Genomic DNA, 15,611 nt, shown 5'->3' on the forward strand with positions numbered 1-15,611 from the left:
ACTATCATTAATACAACACTTATCATAAAGTGACTTTTTACCATTGATAGGTACTAGCCTTGAACGCACTGTTAGTGAGCTCATGTCTGATATCGCCGCCTTGCTAACAGAATTGATAGTCGCTTCTATGAAGGAGCTTGCACACTTACGCTGTTTAGCGCTACCTTAGTGGCAGCAATCTCATCTGTACAACCTCAGCAGTTAGGAAGTCTACAGTTTTAGTTGATATTAACCTCCCCCAATCTTTGATTCATTTGTACCATTCCTCCAGAGCCTTCTACCCACCGACATATCCCTTGCAGGTACAGGTATTTGGGCATAGAAAATATCGCTAGAGTTTGGTTTCCGACTCCACGATCTAATATGAAGTCAAAGCGTACTAGGATCACTTGGAAATCCTTCAGGCTTATGTGCGTTTGATAACAGCATTCACGGTCATTACAGCTCTGACAAAAAGCTAAAGCCTTATGCTTTTTTATATCATTTTTTATATCAGACAAAAGTTAAAAAAGATATTCCAAACTATAAGTAAATTTGTTGTTTTATATACAATACAAAAACATAGATATATCTACATCGAATCTAATTAGCACCATTTTAACAAAAAAAATGTTGAAAGCAAAAAAATATATCAAATTTTTTATGCTTGAATATTTGACCGTATATATTTGGCCATACTTGTCCAAAATGATATCTAGATCATTTCCGGCTAGTACCGTTAATTAAATAACGAAACGATAATTAAATTTTTGCTTCGCAAACATGTCAATGGCCATATTCAAACATTTTTGAAAAAAAATTTGCAAAATCTTTTGAGCGAGCTCGGCAAAGCGTGGCCAAAACTGTGTGCGGAAATAAAAACAAAGCAGATTTTTGATTAAGTATGACTCAGTTTAGCTTTGGAAATAAAAAAAATGGTTATTTTTAGAATTCAGCAACTAAAATTAATATTTTTATTTTTATTTTTCTAAAGTGGATATATTTCTAAGCTCCAATAGAACAGCAAGACTTTTAAGCCCTCCAAACACCTAAATATGATAATTTTAATAAAGTTTGTTATCCAAAACTGTCCAAACAAATTAAAAACACATTTTGTTTTTAAATTTTCTCTTCAATTTGTCGTTTCTCCATATAATATACTAGACTAATATGCTATTGCCGTGTACTCGTATGCAAAATTGTTCATACATGTATATATGTATGTATATAATTGTATATTCGTGCGCCTACGTGCCACAACTTACAAATTGTAATGCACCAATTCCATTTGCAACAGCGCAGCAAACCGCAAAGTAATCCGAAATATAAAAATCCAAAATAACGGCATAAAATTAGCAGACAATTTTTTAGCGAACTTGCCACACGATACGCACTCACTCACAAGTCCAGACAGGCAATCGCTCATTTTAGACACGTTTAAGTGCAACAAATAAGAGTAGCTTCACGCAAAGCCCACAAAGCCATTAACGAAATACGAGCGCAGTTATGGCGTGTGTGCGAAGAAAATTTCTGGTGCGTAGAATTTTGAGAAAATATAAACCACTTGAATGTGCCAAATGAAATAAATACCCGCTTTTGAAGACAAAAGTACTGAAATATGAAACTAAAAAGTTATTTGGGTAACTGGTGCTGCCGGTTTTGATAGCTGCTGTGGTAAGGAAAATATAAATAGTCTACAATTAGGCGCTTGTATAGCTACTATGGTTTAAAAATAAGGCGCTTTGATCAGTAATTTAGGTTCAACGGGTTTTCCTTCCCAAAATTAATTTTTGCCGTTAAACAAATAAAATTATGAATTTTTTCTGCTTTTAATAATGCTAGTGCTGTTTTGAAATTTTTTCTAAATTTTTTGATCGAAAGAATGAAATGAATAATGATGAAACTCAATTTAACTTAACTTGATATAACTCAAACTTAGATTGACTTAGATTGACTTAACTTAACTTAACTTAACTCAACTTAACTCAACTTAACTTTACTTAACTTAACTTAACTTAACTAAACTTAACTTAATTTAACTTAAGATATATACTAAGATTAACCTGTTAACTTAACACAACTTAACTTGACATATCATTTGAAATTTATCGAACTCCAAATTTATAAAATTTCAAAATCCACTAACCTCCCAGTTTTGGGAAGTCATAAAAACGTAATAAAATAATTTGTAATAAGAATCACGCACAGCTTAATCTTTCACCGGCTAAGCGTTCGAGTAGCGCTCGAGACGCATGCAATCTTAAGCCAACTGCCAGCCAACGAGCATTTGCTTTTAACACCAAGCACAACACGAACGATATTGTGTTACGTTAGTGCAATAAATATGACCATAAACAGACATATGTATGTATGTACATGCATATATACTTGTACATACATACAAAAGTATGCTTATCTAGCGTGTCGCTGCGGCTGCCATGGCCGAAACAGTGCGCCTTACTGGCTAAGTAAGGTGTGTTCTGCGCTTGCTATGAACAAGACCACAACAAAATATATAAGTTGAATTGAAAATTATACGAAGAGCATGCTTATGTGTTTAGTTCAGGTGAAGTCTCCACGCGTAGCCACACACTGGGACCGAAAGTGAAAACAAACGAAGAAGAACTTTTATTCATTTCAGACCCATGTGCATATGTGTGTAAATACGCCGTCTTGTATATAGTATTTTTAGGTAATGAAGACACACATTTATCTATTCTTCGCTATACCTTGGAGTCCACCTACTCATTACACAAGTCCGACGCGGGCGACCTTAATTTGCTTTTGATATGCGCGGCGGCGTGAAGAAAAACGGCGAGTAGAACCTAAAATGCGCATACATACATACACCCACATTTTGGTATATATGTATAAACTTACTTAGATACATGCATACACACATATACATTTATGTGCATAAGTTCGATCACGTGTATGTAAATTGTTTGCCGTGTGACAGTGTTTACGGAAAATACCTTTTCAGCATGCAAGGAGGCGGCTTAGTCCACCAACTTGAGCGAGCGCATTAACCTATTTCGCCGTGTCGTAGCGTATAATTTGTATGTTTGAGCTACATTTCGTATGCAGAGCAATTTTATGGCCCGTGTCCGCTGTTTGTATGTATCTGTACGGTTGTATATATCTTTTCTTCGCTTGGAGATTGTCAACATATCAGATAACAAATGACCTAAACTCATTTTTGGTTGAACTAAATTAGGTTACATCAACTTCAATTTTCGGGTGTCCATTAAAAAAAACGGGTTTGGTAATTTATGATATATTAATTTATAATCTCACATGAATGGGCTGGAAGAAAATAAACGCGGACAACACAAATACTTAAAGTAACATAACTTAAATTAAGTTAACTTAACTTAACTTAACTTAACTAAACTTAACATAACTTAACACAACTTAACTTAACTTAATTTAACTTAACATAACTTAACTTAATTTAACTTAACTTAACTTAACTTAACTTAACTTAACTTTAACTTAATTTAATTTAACTTAACTTAACTTAACTTAACTTAACTTAACTTATCTTAACTTAACTTAACTTAACTTAACTTAACATAACTTAACTTAACTTAACTTAATTTAACTTAACTTAACTTAACTTAAATTAACATAACTTAACTTAACTTAACTTGCCTTAGCTTAACTTATCTTAACTGGAAGAAAATGAACGCGGATAACAAAAATTCTTCCATGTAAGTGATTAACTGGTTGAGAATTTTTGGTGTCGAAAGTAAAGAGCCAGAAAAGTTTTTTTAGTTATTAACTTTTAAGCAGATAAGGACTTCCTTTCAATAAATTTTGAACTCACTTCATTGAACATCGGAACTTTTTCTTGAATTTCTTTATAAGAATAATGTTAGCTACTTTGCAAATACCTACAAAGGCTCAACTTATCAACAGACTTCAAAAAAGGTACCCAAAACATTAAAAAATAAACCTTTTTTTTGAAGAAATTTTTTATTTTCGAATTATGTATTTACAAAATACCAACTGGAGTCTCCAATACTTCCTTTGCCATCATACCGCTTTAATAACTCTATGGTGTTATATAAGTATAAACCGCCGAAAGACAAAACTCGAAACAAATCTGCTACTCGCTCCACTAAATAATTGCTTTTCTGACCTTGACATTTAACTGCTTAAAAATTTATTCGAAAATATCATAAAATGTGTCATTTGTCGTTGCCATTCCCAATGCCACTTATTTGTGCTTTGTGTGCCAAAATTTATGTTCTCGCCAAAAAATACCAAAACTTGCTTGCAGTCCGTTAGTCGCCATAGTATAACGAGTAACTAAACTATTGGCATACGTCCAGGCAAAGTAGCGAAAATGTCCTTTAAGAAAATAATAATTTATCGCCTGAATATTAGCACACATACGAACATACATGGGGATAGGTGTTGTAGAAAGGTTTTCAAGTTGAAGGTCGAATTTCGTGTCAACTGAGCTTCTCAAAAAACTACACAAATAACGGGGTTTTCAGTAGACCGATAGGGACAGCGAACGACGCCATATTTTTTCCCACTCTTTTGACATTTCTCTTCAGTAAAGTTTGGCATTTCATCATGGAAAGATATACGATCCCACAACGAATCGAAATTAGTAAAATTTACTACCGAAATTCGGAGTCAGTGGCCTCAACTTTAAGATTGCTATGCTCAATTTATGGTGAGGCTCATTTATGGCTAAATGGCTCCACGAACTCCATGAGTCACCATTGCATCCCGAAAGTATCACGGTTCGGTGCGGTTTATGAGCCGGCGGCGTCATTGGGCTGCACTTCTTCCATGATGATAAAGACCGGCACGTTACTGTGAATGGGAATCGCTATCGCTCAATGACATCCGAATATTTTTGGCCCGAATTGGATGATATGAACTTGAACAATATGTGGTTCCTTCAGGACGGCGCTACAAAGCTACGTAGCGAATGTCACAATCGATTTATTGAAAACCAAGTTTGGTAAACGTGTTATCTCACGAAATTGCCCAGATAATTGGCTATTTCCTGTGGGCCAGGCAAGTGGAATTATCTAGTCACTTCTCCCCCATTGCTTGGCTTTTGCTAGACGGAGATTGAAATAACTCGGTAGGCACAGGTTAGGTGAACCTAAAAAAGTAGATGGGATTGACACTATGCGCCTTAATAAATATTAGCAAAGCTCAACGCTTCGTCGATCTATAACACAAAGGACGAACATCTATCCAAGTCAAATCCATAGCCTTTGAATCATCCCTACGACCTAAACTAAACTCCCTAGGTACTCATTTTCTTTTAATTTGGAATATTTAGAGCAATGGAATGTGGTCCGTCTCAGCTGACTAAAGGCTGGACATTCGAAAAAAAATTTAGATTTGGTAATGGTGAAGGACTTGAAATCTATTACATCAAGCAATCCTTGAAGAAACTGAACGGTTTTGTCCATCTGGAGTGAACTGAATTCCCGTTCGCACCAGAGAAAGTCAACACTTCGTGTATTAGATCTCCGAAAAACAACCCTTGGCCGGATTGAGTCCGGGTCAATTCCGATAACGTAGAACCGGCTGTCGTGGGAATTGAAAAATAAAAAAAGTTTCACAAACTGACTGTCCTAGTCGACTGCTGTTGCGAGATCGGAATCATGTAGGTCTTCCTTTTTGTCGGTTAACAACAAAGGACACAGTCCAGGAAAAGCTTTGCCAAGCATCTAGCACAGCTTTAAATATCAGGTGTATTCAAGTACATATTTAAAGAACTCTCATCCCCTGGCCATGCCTCCAGCTGCTTCCAAAAAGGGAACCTTTCGTGCGCATAACACCACCAAAAAATGGAATAACAAAAATGGAATAACAAAATTCAAGTTAATTAAAAGAATCTTTGCTCTTGTGCTCAACTGGGAAAAGTGGCTCTGCAGCCACAGCGGGTCAAACCAAAGTGGAAAGCATAAGCACAAGTAACCCAGTAACCTACTTAATGCAGCATGACAAAGCCCCAAATCCCTTTTGTTGGTGTTAAATGTTCACCAAATAAAAATGATATTGCATTTCAGTATATAAAAGCTCGTATTCACTTACCTACAGTATGTGTGTTATGTAAACAGGCAGCTGGCGTAATTAAAATTAATTAAGCTCGCTCTTTATTTGAACACATAATATGTTTTATCTTTTTTTTTTTTGAAATTGTCTAACACTTTATTTCTTTTCTGCGCTGATTGTGAAGGCATTTCGTAACTTTATTGAATCGAAATATAGTAATGAATAAGCAAGCGACTGTTTGGAGATTTTGAAATAATGTCATACCAAATTCAAAGCATATTGCAGTGCTTTTCAAAACATTTTTTTCGCTTAGAGACAGTAGTTCTCTTTCACAACCTGTAACAAATCTGCGAATGTGTTTCTTGGATTAAAAAAAATATTTACGCAATTTTTGAATTTTTGAAAGTCAGTTTAGAGTCTAATTACTCACTATTGTACTCAACCTAATCTTCTAGAAATTTACTGAGGCAGGTAGATAGAGTGGGTGTCTATCGACGCACTTAGGCCTTTAGGGGATCAATTGTTTGACCACTGGGGCTAACGTCCCCTCACTCTGTTGGCTCCTCTCTGAATCACCACGTGCTTCCGATAAAGTTTAAAAGTAGGAAAAGTTTTATCTGCGGAACTTAAGAGACGTCGTGAGGAAACCCTCCACCGATGGTTGCTATTATTTTCCTATATAAAAGATGCTTAATTGTCTCCTCCTCTCTTACCTTCTGACAGTTTCTACAATTATCGTTATACGGAGTAGCCTACTGGCAAATTAGACAGTGACCAGTTAGTATTCCTACTAGAGTTCCTATATCATTCCTTTTAAATTTTAATATTTGGCGTGTGCGGCTCATATTTCACTGAGTCACGCTTGTCTGCTTGTCGAGGGAATCAGAGGTTGATTCCAGCAAGACTCGGCTGTGTTTATAAAATATTTATCAATTAAACATCTGCAAATAACCAGAGGCATATGAATACCCTCTTTTTCACAGGCAGTTTCCAGGGATATCACCATGTCCTGCAACCCATTGCATGTTTATCGTAAAATATGTTAGATCCACTAAAAGATCAAGACTTTCTTTCACCAACTTTGACGATACCCAAACAGACCTTAGTGATCTCAAAGCCGCCTGGCTGTATATATATTGGGTAGTCGTATTTCTAATCAAAATTCAAGTATTTTTTTCATACAAATATTTATAAAGAACTTTAATGAACCATTTTTGTACCATTTTGGTCGACAACTTTTTGCCATTTTTCCGCTAGAGACATTATTCCATCAGTGTAAAATTAGTCTGGTTTCTCTTCGAAAAACTATGGCAAGTAACTTTCACAGGCTTCTCTTGAAGCCAAGTTTACTCCATTAAGGGAGTTTGCATTGACCGAAACAAATGGTAATCCGATGTTGCAAGTTAGGGCTATATGGTGGTTGCATTAAAACTTCCCAGCCAAACTCTCCAGTTTTTGCCGAGTCATCAAAGATGTGTGTGGTCTAGCGTTGTCCTGATGGAAGACGAAGCCCTTTCTGTTGATCAGTTCTGGCCATTTTTTTCGATTGCTTGCTTCAATCACATAAGTTATTGAAAACAAAATATAAACTCAACCGTTCGACCAGGCTGGAGCAGCTTATAGTGGATAATTCCTTTCAAATCCCACCAAACACTCAGCATAACCTTTCGGGATGTCAATCCTGGCTTTGCGACCATTTGTTGAGCTTCAACACGCTTGGACCGTAATATTTTTCGCACATTATTATCGTATTTCATTCACTTTTCGTCCCGTGTTACCATTCGCATTTGAAATGGTTCGATTTCATTTCATTTCAGCAAGGAATAATAAATGTTAATTCGGTCCAATAAGTTTTTCACAGACAATGATCTTTTATATATATTATAATATATTTTATATAATATTTGCACAAAAACTATTTTCACATTTGTCTTTCCCTAGACAACTGGTTTAGCGACAAAAATGGAATTTCAAAAACAACGAATAATTTCACTAAAATCCCATATGGATTCCCAAAGCGTGTGATAAATTGTAAATTTATTGTGTGCTGCAATAAGTGCGAGGAATTTCTATTTGACTGCGGCACGTCCGTCTAGTGCAATGAGCGAAAAAAACACACACTTTTCGATTTTACAATGCGGTGCATTAAATTTATCACGCAAAGTGTGCAACGAAAAGCCATAAAGAGTCGTGAGCTAAGCATTGACTGCGCCATAGAGGCAGCAAACAGTGGCCAAAGCCAAAAATATACAAATGCGAGCACTCGGTGGCTAGAAACGCCAAGTAATTTGATTTGTTATATATTTGATTTATTTTTTTTGTTTTTGTTTTATGCATTTCTTGTTTTTTATTTTTTTATATTTTTTTGCTAATTTATTGAATGTTTTTACACATTTTCTTCAACTTTTTTGGAGTTGCCATTTGTTTTTATCTTTGTCTTCATGCTGTTAAGTAAGCCACTAAAAACAGTCTTGTTGTAGCACCGAAACAGAAGTTTATGGACATAACGAAAAACAAAGGCGAGCATTCAAGCATTTGCCCATTCAGGTGCGCGGCTTGGAGTATCACGCGGAAAACAGCAAACAGCTGTAGAAGCGTAAAAGAGCAAAAAATGCGTTAACAAAAATCATGTCAAAACGCTTGGCAAGGCTATAAGTAATTAACTCGTCGAACTTGCTGTGCACACTTAGTATTGAACTTGCTAAAATGTGACGCAGGCCATTATCGGCGAATGGTATTGTATTATGAAATATGAGTCGATAAAGGTCAATGTATTGGAAGCGTTTTTATGCAGTAATATTTGTGTGTATCTACATATATGAGTTCATTGAGAACCACGCCTGTGTAATGACATGAAAGCATGCGTGAGCTTTCGTTTGTTCACACAAAAGCTTTAGAATACACCACAGGAATTGGCTAGTCGAAAAAGTCTTTTCGTATTTTATTAATAGATGTCGTTGCTGTCGTATATCGGCAGTGCTACCAATCACATTGTAACATACTATATAGTGTTGGAAAGGTGAGATTTAACAAATTATATTAAATTCGGGGAAGTTGAAAAATAGATACTGCTGTTCAAAAATGGGTGAAAATATTGTAGAAATTCGCTATATTTTAAAATTATTTTTTGTATAAAAAATGGAAGAATGCCCCACAAGCCACCAATGAAATTTGTGAAGTTTACCGAGACAATACTGTATCAGTTCGATGTAAAGATGCACCTCGCTCTGGTCGACCTATCGTTGAAAAAGTTGATGAAATTATGGAAAAGATTGACCAGGACCGTCACGTCAAGCAACCATGACATCGCTAAGGAACTTAACATTCATCATCAAACGGTTTCGAACCATTTAAAAAAGGCTGACTACAAAAGGAAGCCCAATTTTTGGGTACCACATGAATTCTCTGTGAGAAATTTCATGGACCGAATTAACATATGCGATTCTTTGCTGAAATGAAATGAAATCGAATTATTTCAGAAGCGAATGGTAACAGGAGACGAAAAGTGGATCAAATACGACAATAATGTGCGAAAAGATCATGGTCCAAGCGTGGTGAAGTTCAACAAATGATCACAAAGCCAGAATTTATGCCTCGAAAGATTATGCATTTGGGATGGAAACTATGGGGACTATAAGCTGCTCCAGCCTAGTCGAACGATTATTTTTACATTTTACTGTCAACAACTGATGTGATTGAAGCAAGCAATCGAAAAACAGCCAGAACTGATCAAGAGAAAGAGCTTCGTCTTCCATCAGCACAACGCTAGACCACACACATCTTTGATGACTCGGCAAAAACTGGGAGAGCTTGGCTGGGAAGTTTTGATGCATCCACCATACAGCCCTGACCTTGCATCATCGGACTACCATTTGTTTTGGTCAATGCAGAACTCCCTTAATGGAGTAAAGTTGGCTTCAAGAGAAGCCAGTGAAAATTACTTTTCGCAGTTTTTCGCCGAGAAACCAGAAAAGTTTTACGCTGATGGAATACTGTCTCTAGCAGAAAAATATCAAAAAGTGGTCGACAAAAATGATACATACATATTTGGTTCATTAAAGCTTTTATAAATATAAAAAATAAGTTGAAGTTTGACTAGAAATACGACTGTAAACTTATGGCGACAATATGTACATATATTCAAAATAAATATACATACCTATGTTATGTAAAACATTTTTTTAAGTCAGAAGTGGATGTAGTCCTTTAATATATATTTATACGTCATTAAAAAAAGTCTCAATGGAAATCATCTTCAGACATTAATATTAGTTTAATGAGTATTGTTTACGGCTTTTTAAGCAGTAAAAAGTAGAAAAATACAATAGAGTAATTATAACGAAATATTTCATTCACACTTATTGCCCGAGGAAAAAATTTGCATACTTAAGTATGGTCATTCATAAAGCTAACAGTCGCAATCAAAACGAACTTATGCAGATTTGCTGGCTATTTTTATATTTTGCTTAAGGAAATGATTAATACAACCACGAAATTAGCAAAAAAAAAATACAAATACTTATGTTTAGGTTACGTTTTGTAGGAGATTCAATTTTGAAGCTTTATCAAGTTGCATGTCGCCTGCAACGTCATGAGCGAATGCAAAACTGATTATATTATTAAAATCATTACCAATGAAAAACACACACAAAACCAACTTTTCACTTAATTTCCTCAAATTGTGTGCCACGAGCATGCATAACTGTTGAGTAATCAATACACGAAGTGTGGACTTAACGCTGAGCCATGCCGGTGGCTTGTGTAAGTACCGACATATTGCTATATGGGCGCAGGTGTATACGTGTGTATATATAGGTGCTCTTATAATAAAGAAATAATATTATCACAATTTTTTCAGCCGAAATTCGAGTGCGCCAACTTTGCACAAAATCAAAAAATGGGTCTGCTGCCCTTCCAGCAACTTTGCTGCTGTTACAAGCAACAAACAGAGCAAAGAAAATTACTTTTATTTGTTATTATTGTTATTATTTTTTAATATTGTTTGCCTTATCGTTTTCTGTTGCTTGCTTTGACTTACAAAAATAATATTTGTTGTAGTGAAAGAAAGTAAAAGTGCATAAAGCGTAACCAATAATCTTCCGTAAGCAGTGAGCTTCCAGCGAGACAACAATGACAAGAGCAAAAGTGTTGTTGTTTTTTCGAAAAAGTTTGTCTGCATTTCGTGGAAAATGATTTTGTAATATTGTGTAGATATGTATAAGATATACATATATGTATATGCATATATACATTCATGCTTCAAATCTAAGGCAATGAATTACCTTTATATATTGCAATTTCAATGAACTCTAATATCAATTGTCCTCAACTTGCTTTACAATACACTAACTACTGCTTAGATTGCGGTAGAAAATTGCTGCTGCTTTTCCCTACAGTATATTATTTCATACATGTATATATATATAATAATACACTGTGACCATAGTTTAGTGGTTTCGCTTTGTTATAGCAACGCTTTCATAGCTCTTTCAGTATTTTCCATTGCAGCCATCATTATTTTCCTCTGCTTGCACCACGCAGTCATTACATCACTTTTATGTTATCATCTCAGCGCTGTCCTTACACTCACACATTTGCTCGAATATTTCTAACATTTTCAATACATCACTTATGGGGGCGTGTAATCCAATACAGCTAATTACCGTAGCGCCATCATAATTACATTTTTTACTCCATACGGTAGCGAAATGTTTGTGCACTCAGTTATGAAGTAATTATTTGTTATTTGGCTTTGTAGTTGTTTATTTACTTTGCTCTTGTCTGCCACTTTGTAACGCCTTAGATTACTACCCACGACAAAACCAAGTCCACGGTAATTGTTTTGGATTTTGTGTTCATCATTTTTTTGACCCTAATAAGGCAGTGTATGCGGCTTCGTACAATTGTAGTCAAATAATTGCTATAATAAACAATTTTCTCCAAATCGATTGTCATTTTAGTGTATTTAATAGATTTGATATTTTTAATAGTTTCCATGAACTATTTGAATATTTACTTGTTGGGAATTGGACAGATGTCATAAATAGATTCGTTAATCACTGAAATTACAGATATGTACATGAAAAAATTCATATTTTTTGAAACCCTCAAATGTTCTAAGTAAATATTTTTGCTTCTTTAGGGATGAGTCGGCGCGTTACGAGTTTTCGAGAGAAAGGTTCTGCGGCAGATTTATGATACTTTGGATATTTACGATGGAAGAGAGCACTTTAGCTATGAAGGTTTTCGATTCAATACCCACCGATAGAAGCAGAACAAAAGGAGGACCACCACTCTATTGGAGAGATCAGATGGAGAAGAACTATATTCGCTTAAGCGATATCTATGCCAATAAAGAAGAAGATTTAAGTTAGTGTAATCGGCTCGCAAAACTGTAAACGCCTTTTACTCGAAACGATATTTTCAAAGTCGGTGAGCAAAGTTTATCCGAAACGGCTAGCTTGAAAATTTTAACGGTTTAGCAGGTAATGATCTAACGAATAAGATTCTTAAAATTCTTAAAATATGACATCTAATGTTTCAAAATTTAATTGGATTATTTATGTAGCCCCCAGATACCAAATATGAAGTCCTGAGTGTCTATAGCTGACCTTTTACCAAAAATAGTGGTCAATCTCTAAAAAAGTCATGCAATTAAGAGAAGTAATTGTTTCTCAGAACCCCATATTTTCGATTGTATATCGCATATATCGATCAATGTGTGAGTTGTATAGTACACTTGAGTTAAGTCAAAAATAGGTTAGGCTAGATGGCTGATCATACAAGTTGAAAGGAGGAACTCCTGTGTTCGAACTACAAATTTGCAAAACACTTTGTGGCCAATGCAAATTTGCACAGGCGTTTAATTTCCACTCCCGCCAGCTCGGTGGGATGTACGAAGGTATGCGCATCTAAGTGCTTAAGTCTTGACCGCTCAAACGCGGGACAGTCAAGAATGAAGTGTTGAGTTGTTTCCACCTCATCTTCTTTCATACAACTTCGGTATGCAGCATCCGGTAGGATTCCCAGCCTTATTGCGTGGACGCCAATAGGGCAATGGCCCGTTAAAAGCCCCACTACTAGGGAGAGGCTAGCCTTACTGAGGGCAAAGAGATCATCTGATCTTATGCCATCGATCTTGGGCCAAAAGGCTTTTGCGACAGCGCATGTACCGATTGTGTCCCAGCGCTGACCAAGTTTTCGCGAAACCCAGCTATTTAATAGTAGAGAGGATAAGGGAGCACCGCTCGCATTCTATCGATAACGGCTCTAGGGTGCCTTTTCTTGCTAGCTCATAAGCTTTACATTTCCTGCGATTCCGCTGTGGCCTGGCACCCATACCAATCTTATCACAAATGCATTCGATGCTATTGATAGCGAGGTTAGGCAGTCTACCACCAGCCCTGAAAGCACTGTAATTGAGTTCAAGGCTAGTATCGGCGCTCTGCTATCTGAATGGATGGTCACTTCTCTACTGTTAACTTCATGGTATGTGGGTAGAGAAGAAGCCGCCCGAGTTCGGTTCAGTGAAAAGTAAGTGGAGTCAGATCTTTCACTAGCTCTAAATTTCTAGATAACATAGAACATTAAATATTTTCAATTTAATTTAAACAGTATCAAAAAATCTCAAAGCGGCGAATGAAGGAATCGACAATGTCGACAGCTTTAGCTTAATGGAGCTTCACAGTTGTTCGCTTGGTTGCAAAGAGATTGAAAAAAGGTTTAATGTCAAGCCAACTCATTGATCATATACAAATTGCTTACATCTAAGATCTAGCATCCCCCGTCTTATAGAAGATTTTGATATGTTGAACAGAAAGATTGTACTATCTAAAATTTAGCGTTTCCACAACAGTCGAGAGCGACTTAACCGATAGAGATCCAGAGTTTGGTCACAAAGAGTCTTAGTATTAATTTTCAAAATTTTTGGATATGGTTTTATTACTTACCACAAAAACTATGGAAAAAGGTTTGGGGAAATAACTTCAAATGAAGATATTGAACGGATTCATTTCAGAGGTTGTTGTTGTAATTTATAGAACTAATAAATTCGAAAAAATTACAAATTTTTGCTCTGTGCTACGTAGTTATTAAATCATTCAAAATACAACTTTCGGAAGAGCTCAACAAAAGGTACCTTTAGCATAAACTAGAATGTCTGAATTAAAATTGATTCTTCATTACAATAGCAAATATAACACAAAGGGAATCTAAGAACTTTTTTACGTATTACGCAACACTAAACGTAAACTACAAAAAAGCTCTTCAAGGTCAGCTCATATAACAGCCAATATGAAACACGACCTGCTGTGAATGAAAAACTCTTATATCACACACTGGCGGCCAAAAATACGTGTACAACAAAAATGCGCAATGAAATAAAAGCAAATATTTTTTATGCCAACCATAACTACTTACAAACACGATCGTTAAAAGTTATGAATGCGAAAGAAAAAAACAAGAAGTAACACGATCTTTCAAGCCACATTGGTCATTTGAGCGCCAGCCTTGGCTTTCAGCCGAGTCAACTTTAGCTGACTAATTATTTTTGGACTGATAACTAATGTGCTGGGGTGTGCATGTGGTCATTTTAAAGGAAGATAAAGAAACTTAAAAAAAATTATATTTGAGTAAAATAATTGTGTGTGCTTTTAGAAATATGATTTCGAAATTGAAAGTGTTGAGCTGTTTACTGTTGGCGGGTAATTAGCATTTGCGAAAAATTTTTATGGTTTGCGAAATTATGGTAGTTATGAGACTTAAAAAAAACAAAAATGGTTGTGATTTGCTGTGATTTTTGGAAATTTAGATAAAGCTTATTTTTCAATTTTTTTTTTAATTTTTTCGAAATAAAGATAAAGATAAAGATAAAGATAAAGATAGAGATAAAGATAGAGATAAAGATAGAGATAAAGATAAAGATAAAGATAAAGATAAAGATAAAGATAAAGATAAAGATAAAGATAAAGATAAAGATAAAGATAAAGATAAAGATAAAGATAAAGATAAAGATAAAGATAAAGATAAAGATAAAGATAAAGATAAAGATAAAGATAAAGATAAAGATAAAGATAAAGATAAAGATAAAGATAAAGATAGAGATAGAGATAAAGATAAAGATAAAGATAAAGATAAAGATAAAGATAAAGATAAAGATAAAGATAAAGATAAAGATAAAGATAAAGATAAGGATAAAGATAAAGATAAAGATAAAGATAAAGATAAAGATAAAGATAAAGATAAAGATAAAGATAAAGATAAAGATAAAGATAAAGATAAAGATAAAGATAAAGATAAAGATAAAGATAAAGATAAAGATAAAGATGAAGATAAATATGAAGATGACGATAAAGATGAAAATAAAGATAAAAATAAAGATAAAGATAAAGATAACTTTCAAGAATTAAAGCCAGGGAAGTAGCTTCAAGTACAATATGCGATATTCACGTTAGTTATATGGGGTTTATGGCCACCGTTAAAAGAGAAACACGCTCTCTAACTTTTATTAAGATAACTGAAATATTGGTCGATATATGCGGTACAAAGTCAGTCCGAAGTTCAAAAATCTTTATAATAGGTATATGGAGGCTAAGGAA

The 15,611-nt window shown here is 35.0% G+C and overlaps 1 protein-coding gene across 9 annotated transcripts in view; it reads right to left on the reverse strand.

Moving 5' to 3' along the window:
- LOC126758166 (uncharacterized) overlaps positions 1-15,611 on the reverse strand; it is a 73,741-nt gene that overhangs the window by 31,829 nt on the left and 26,301 nt on the right. The window contains exon 1 of one of the 9 annotated variants that reach the window (XM_050472271.1): positions 13,965-13,983. The exons of the other annotated variants lie outside the window; for them this stretch is intronic. The gene's annotated coding sequence lies outside the window, so the exon portion shown is untranslated. Of the gene's footprint in view, positions 1-13,964; positions 13,984-15,611 lie in introns of those variants that run through there. 9 annotated transcript variants of the gene reach the window in all.

The sequence above is a fragment of the Bactrocera neohumeralis genome, chromosome 5 (genome assembly GCF_024586455.1).
Source record: "Bactrocera neohumeralis isolate Rockhampton chromosome 5, APGP_CSIRO_Bneo_wtdbg2-racon-allhic-juicebox.fasta_v2, whole genome shotgun sequence".
In the NCBI taxonomy this organism is placed as follows: domain Eukaryota; kingdom Metazoa; phylum Arthropoda; class Insecta; order Diptera; family Tephritidae; genus Bactrocera; species Bactrocera neohumeralis.